This window comes from Gavialis gangeticus, unplaced genomic scaffold (assembly GCF_001723915.1).
Source record: "Gavialis gangeticus isolate Ggan-Ray unplaced genomic scaffold, GavGan_comp1, whole genome shotgun sequence".
Lineage (NCBI taxonomy): Eukaryota > Metazoa > Chordata > Crocodylia > Gavialidae > Gavialis > Gavialis gangeticus.
In genome coordinates, this window is record NW_017728998.1 from 8,319,349 (window position 1) to 8,326,150 (window position 6,802).

Consider the following 6,802-nt stretch of genomic DNA (forward strand, 5'->3'; position numbering starts at 1 on the left):
AAGCATGAATGAATGATAAATGTTATGGGGCATCTGTCCTGAAATTGACCCTGAAAATTAACACTGGATGTCAGCACAAACTGAACCAACAACTTAATCCATAAGCTTGTAATTGCACTACTAGAATGGAAAAAGGTGAGTAAATATTGGTGCTTCAGTTTCATCATGCATTGTTGATTAGACAAAAGACACTTAGAATATAATTAAATCTAAAACCAAGCCATGTGTAAATGAATAACTACAAAGGGGGGAAATGAGGAGAGGAGATAGTTTAAAAACAAGTTCTTTTTCTCAGATCTATCCTCTACATCCCCAATGTTAAGATAATGCTCAGTTCTATTCTGGCCTAATATAGAGAATATAGTTATAATCCAAAAGTATATCATTAGATTAAATTCCTAGTCAAGTTCCAAATGAATTTATCCTGCCTTGAGATATGAGGGCCGTATCAGTCCTATGCAGGTGGGTAAATGTCAAAGTGCGTAAGGACTCTGAGATTTGACCCAATAATAATTACCTATTGACATCATGGTCTCTTCTCTTCCTAAAGTATACACCTAAAGTATAGCATCTGAAGTCAACTTGGGTTCACGAAACCTTGTGCTCCCTCGCTATATCTTATTAAATTAGTTTAAAAGGCCGCATCTAGGCGAGTGCAGCCGTGCGATGTGTTGAGCTGCAGACACATCCGTAGCGCCACCAACCACACGTTCAGCTGTTCTCCATGCCACAATGGAGCAGTCTGGAGGGTTTTTTTGACCCCTGGATATCAAAAACAAAAATCTGTGGAAGAAAAAAGGCGAGCAGCGCATGCACCGGCAGCCCGCACCACTCAAAAATGGAGCCAGGCCGGCTGGAGCCGTGCTGCAGCTGCCAGCCAGGCTCCGCACAGCAGAATCACTGTTGCTGCAGCCCTGGGAGACCCCCAGGACACCGGGTCAGGCTGCTGGGGCCAGCCCAGTGCTGCCCCTACTGCCCCTGGGGTGAATTGTCACGTGCTAAAGCACACATGCCACAGGCTTTCCTTAGGGACAAGTAGTGTCATCCCAAGATGCGCCACTACTAACTGTCCACAGAGAACCAAACATCCACACCACGTGTGGACATGGCCTAAAGGTGCATATCTACCCTGCCTTTTCAGTATACTTCAGTAGACAAACAGACAGATAATCTAATCTCCAATATTTTAACTTCCTCTGTACTGATTTCCCCCCCACCAGTTTGCTTTTTTATTTTCACATTCTTTTCTCATTTATTATATTTCCTCTCTTGAGCTTCCCAAGCTAGTTTCCCCCCCACACACACCTTTTTATCCCTAATAAACTGGCTCCTCTTAAGTAGAAGATAACAGGAAATTAAATATAATATTAAAAGACTTCAAAAAGACTATAAAAGTTGAACCACGCTTAAAAGCAAAATCATGGACTGGTATTGAAGGGAAAAAAGGCCTGCAAGCAATAATTAGTCCTGAATATCCATGTACACTCTTCTATAGAGACAAAAGAATTTGGAAGATTTGCTCAGCCCTAATAATATTGAACATTCTTAACTCCATCTGCCATATTATTACATAATTTCCTTTCTGGATACACTGCCTGGATTGTATTGCCCATGCCTTAACCCTCTATAATAGAGGAAATGGAGATGATCAAAGACAATGTGCCTGAGCTCTAGCTTGGGGGACCCCATTTTCTCCAAGCTGGTGAAACAACCTTTCTTCTAAAACATGCCATCGTCATCCAATCCACTGAGATTATCAACTGGGGGGTCCTTGCCTCCAGCAGTGATAGGCTTTGGCATGGAGCACTTGTCTACCAGTAAGTGAGAAAAACATATTTCATATATACCATCAATCCACCAGAAGATGGCAATGAGATTTAGAAAAGTCTCAGGATGTGTGACTTTTTAAAGCAGCGTGTAGTTAACAAGTGGAACTCATTGCCACAGGAGGTCATACAAGCAAAAAGTATAACCGGGTTTTTGAAAGGATTGGAAAAATTTGTGGAAGACAGAATCATTAATAGCTCATAAACAGAACAGCCAGGGATGTATGCTCTGATATCTCTAAATCATAGCCTAAGGAGGGCATGACAATGATGAAATACTCCAGACATGCCCTGTTCGTATGCTCTCCGTCTAAACTATCTGCTGCTTCCAGAGAAATGAGGGGCAATGTGGCCTATTGATCTGATCCAGTAGAGAACTGCTTGTTTTTACATTCTGAATCCCTTCATCACTGAAGAACATTTCAAATTTCCTATGGATTTCAATGCTACAAGATCAAGCTCTAAACCCATATTACATTGCCGGTGCCTGAGCTTTTCAAGATAACTTGAAAGACTCTATCTAAATATGTATAATTACTACATTAATGCTCCATTGCAAAATTTCATATTATGCATGAACAAAACTAAATAACAACTCTTTTACATATTTACCCCAATTTAGTCTCATTTTAAAGATAGATAAATGGTTGCATTTAGGCCTGGAACCGGCTTCAATTTACATAAGAGAAATATGCTAACTAAATGTTTGCTAGCCTGAAAAGCATTTAACCAGTAAATTCACTCACTTTGCACATTAAATTGGATTTAGTGAATATTAATACACATTTTGCACTGATCTTATGTCAGAAATGTGCTTCTTGACTCTAATGGCATTATACACACAGAACCACACAATGCTGCGACATCCTCAAATGCTCTAGACTGTTCTATGGAAGGGAAGCTTCCCCTTTAATCTTTCATTTTTTTAAAAGAAAAAAATGAACCCCTGCTGACTTCTCATCCCAAGATCAGTGTAGGGCTGTGAATTATGAACAGAGGGAAAAGTTTCTAGAGGTCATAAGTATTTCCTACTGACTAGCTTACCACTCCATATGCTTGCTACTGAGAGATCCTTTTTGAGGCGTTTAATGCATGCCATGCATTGCATAAGCACTGACCTACTGAAATCACTATTTCGTGGATTTCACGGAAATCACGAAATCTGGAACTGCTTGCAAAAGTGGGCAATGTCTGTGAAATCCAAAGAGGAAAAAAAAAAAGGAAATTTACTGAAAATAAAATGCTGGCTCCCCAGAGGGATCCAGTAGTCCTCATGGCACAGCTTACTGAAGGGGAGGCTGTCCACATGAAGCGAAGCCCACCTCCCTTGTCCCTCACCACTGACTGGTTGAGGGGGGTGTCTGTTGTGCAGACCCGCTCCTCTCCACCCATCAGTGGCAGGGATGAATGATAGACATCACTCACAACCAAACAGTGGCAAGGCTGTATGACAGACAGCCCCCACAACACATTAGCAGCGAGCGGTGGGGCCACTAGGGCCCCTCACTCAATCAGATGCATGGGGGGTGCCACCATGATCAGCCCACAAAAGTGATGACCAGCCCTGCAATCTCCCTACAAAACTGACCAGCTCCTTGAGTTGGGTAGGACCCTATGCATGAGGAGCCTGGGCACCTAATTCATAGCTGTGGATTCTGCTTCTAAAACTCACATGCTGCAATGCCAAAGCCCCTTCGTTGATCTAATCCACAGTCTCTACTGTGTGACATATTCAATAAGAGAAAAGATATGCTTTTATTAGGAAGAAAGGCATAGATTGTTATAAACTGGAGAGGCAAAATGTAACCTTGGTATTCTAGCAGAATTCTACCATAAAATAGGACCCAGCTGCATTTTGTGTAGTGGCCTTTATACAAAATAGTTTGGATCTTTTCCGCCTCCCATGCAGAAGCACCCAACATGACTTCAGCTTGAGAAGGACTGGGATCTTTGGCTATGTACAGACATTTAGAAAGTCTGAGGTGGAATCGAGATAAGTTATGCCGTTTTCTCTAAGTGGCATAGTTTAGATTGGCTGCGAACAGAACATACATTCACCCTTTGGCAAGGGGGGGTGTAAATCTTAGCCCAGGTTCTTCTATTTTTAAACTAAACTAGTCAGTTTATGTTGAACTTCTGTTCTCTTACAGGTATAGACCAGACTCTGATCACTTATACCAGTAAAAGTGTAAGGTTTGTACCTAGTCTATATGTAGTTAAAATAATATGGAACTTAAAGAGTGAGCCAGCAGTGATAATGTACACCACTCCATCTTTTTGTGACAGATTATCATCTAGACCAAATTACTTCTCATTCACCATCATGCAATATCCCAGTAGCAACTGCAGATGCTTGAAATGCACAATGATAAGACAGTTAATAATGTTGTTTTTTTAACTGTGTAATTCAAGAACACTAACATTGTCAAAACTGGGCACCCAAGGTTGTGCACTTAAATTTATACTGAGCGACTCTGTAAAGCCAATATTAGGCATCCATATTTAAGAGCCTACATTAGAAAACATCTAAGTTAATTGTGCTCAATAGCCCACAGATCAGACCTAACCCATGGAGCTGTATCATCTGGCCAAACTGCTCTTTGTGGGTCTGGACATTTGGCAGTGGGCAACCAGTGGCAGTATTAATTGCTGCCCCCTGGCTGCTAAATTTCCAGACCCACAGAAAGCCCTGAAGGGCAAATAATATTGCCAGCACCCTATACCAGGATGGCATGTGGCCAGATTTGTGCATGCAGGGTTAGGTCCAACATGCAGGGTCAGGCTGTTATCCCCATGCACTAACATTATGTGGGATCCTGTCCGTGGACAGACCCTGCGCCATGCACCTGGCCTGTGGGTCAGAAGGTTGAGCACCGCTGCTCTAAGTGACACAGCCTTCCTCAAAAAGCTTGTAAGAAAGTGCCCTGGCATCTCCGAGCCAAGCAGGAAGGTCAGCAGCCCTCCAGCTGTAAGTGCCCTGCAACCACCAGTGTTCGAGGCATCTCTTGTTCCACGACCTTGCCCAGAAGTTGCCTTATAGCAGAAGAAATTGTTCTTTTTTGCAGTCACCTATTACTGACCATTTTTTTCTCCCTCTTTCCCCTACTTCCCTTCTATTCCAGTGGTTGTGAAAAATGTCCAGGAAAATGAGTGTAGTGCAACTACTCACATGAAGGCTCCCCAGTAAGGGAGAAAAGGAAGGATTGGAAGAAAAAAGAAAAGGGTGAGGTTATTTTAAGATGAGCAAAAACTGATTGCACCCTCGTTCGTATGTTAGAGAGATTGTGCGAGGGCATTCGCACACTTTTCCATCTTCCCTTAACTGTCGATTTCCCGGGGTTTTAATGGGCTTTTTAATGGTGGCATTCTTTGGCATTTGTTCATTTTAATAGTGGCAACTGTAACTGAAAACTCCTCTTTTTTTTCTTTGCTGGCAATTCAATACTTCACTTTTGTCTCCCCCTAAAAGGGGTCAGCTGTCAATTTTATTCAGTTTTTGGGGTGTGAAATTAACTTTTTTTGCCAAATAATGACACTGCCAAATGGCACGTTGAGATGCACTATCATTCCGGGTGTGCATTTTCTCTGCACAGAACTGCTCTAAAAAGAAAGAAAAGGCTCTAGTTTAAACTTGTTCTGAAATAATGAAACCCTTTTAAACCCTTTAGCACCTTCATATTATGGTATGGGATAATTTCTCAGTGCTGCAATAAACATTTTTCTCTCTCCTCTCCCTAATGCCTCTCCCCCATTTCCCCCAGAGATAAAGGTTCAAAATCCACAATAAATCTCAGGATTATTAGCAACTCAATGTTAAGGTAAAACCTGCTCTCTGCCATGGTTTGTCATTGCTTTCACTCTTTCGAAAGATCAATATTAAACCTTAATGAATGTTTTACTCTACTAAAAGCAGAAATGCAATGTTTCAAACTACAGGTTCCAATGCGCAAACATCTCTATAGAGTACCAATTAGTGACACACAGAGTTACATTACTCTCTCAAGAAGCTTTTGGATGACTAGATGATAATTGCAACACAGTTTTATAGTCATCTGTATATAACTTCATGCAATCATACCAGGGAATTATCAAATCAATCAGAAGTTAAAATTAGCAGCAAAGCATATACAATTCCCAAACTAATCTTTTTCAAAATACAAAATAAAACTAAGTTGGGACTGATCTGAAATTCCCCAAAGCTAAAATGTCTTCAGGTTCAATTAACAACTAGCCCACCATAATTTACATGCGATTCCAGTGTGCCAGAGTTGAGCTGTGCCAGACCTATTGTTTAGGGCATGGCATCGTTGAGAACTGCATATTGACGGCATTACCTAAATCTAATATTCAGTGGGCTACACAGCTCTACAGCTAAATGTTTTATAATTGCATTACCTGGAATAATGTTTAGAAATAAGAGGACCAATATTTGCCAACCCAAGACTATAAAGAGAACTGTTAAATCTATTAAAGTAGAAAGTGGAAGGCAGTGCAATAATTCAGAAAATGGAAGAGTAATTTCATAGTCAAATACAGCTTAACAAGAAGCCGGTGAAGCAACTGCAGCGTGGGTGTAATGAACTTATCTAACCTAGCGTACTTAGATAATCTCTCTCAGCACTAGTATTCTGGAAAAGAGAACCTGCCACATTCAGCACAGCCTAAGAAAGAAGGGTTATAAGCTTGTATTACTGACCACTTTGGAAAGGCATCCATTAAAGGATTTTACAAGTGAGCCACAGTATTATAAGAAAATAAGGGAAAGTAAATATTATTACTATATAAGCATCTCCCTGCAACTGGCTCTAACCTCTCATCCAAATTCTTGGTATTAACATAACTTCATAGAAACCAAAGAGAAAGTAGCTATTATAAGATCATTTCTATTCTACTCCAAATGGAGAATTGTTCCTCCAGAAACAGCATTGTTACGAGTGCAAGGTCCTCAACCTAATACAAAAAAAAAAAAAAAAAAA

The 6,802-nt window shown here is 40.8% G+C and overlaps 1 protein-coding gene and 1 long non-coding RNA gene across 2 annotated transcripts in view; one reads left to right on the forward strand and one right to left on the reverse strand.

Moving 5' to 3' along the window:
• CDH13 (cadherin 13) overlaps window positions 1-6,802 on the reverse strand; it is a 948,741-nt gene that overhangs the window by 545,452 nt on the left and 396,487 nt on the right. The window lies entirely within an intron of this gene.
• The window catches only part of LOC109289457, an 8,778-nt gene continuing 1,990 nt past the window's right edge, over window positions 15-6,802 (forward strand). Inside the window, exon 1 of the long non-coding RNA XR_002095375.1 lies at window positions 15-135. This is a non-coding gene — a long non-coding RNA (uncharacterized LOC109289457). The remainder of the gene's footprint in view (window positions 136-6,802) is intronic.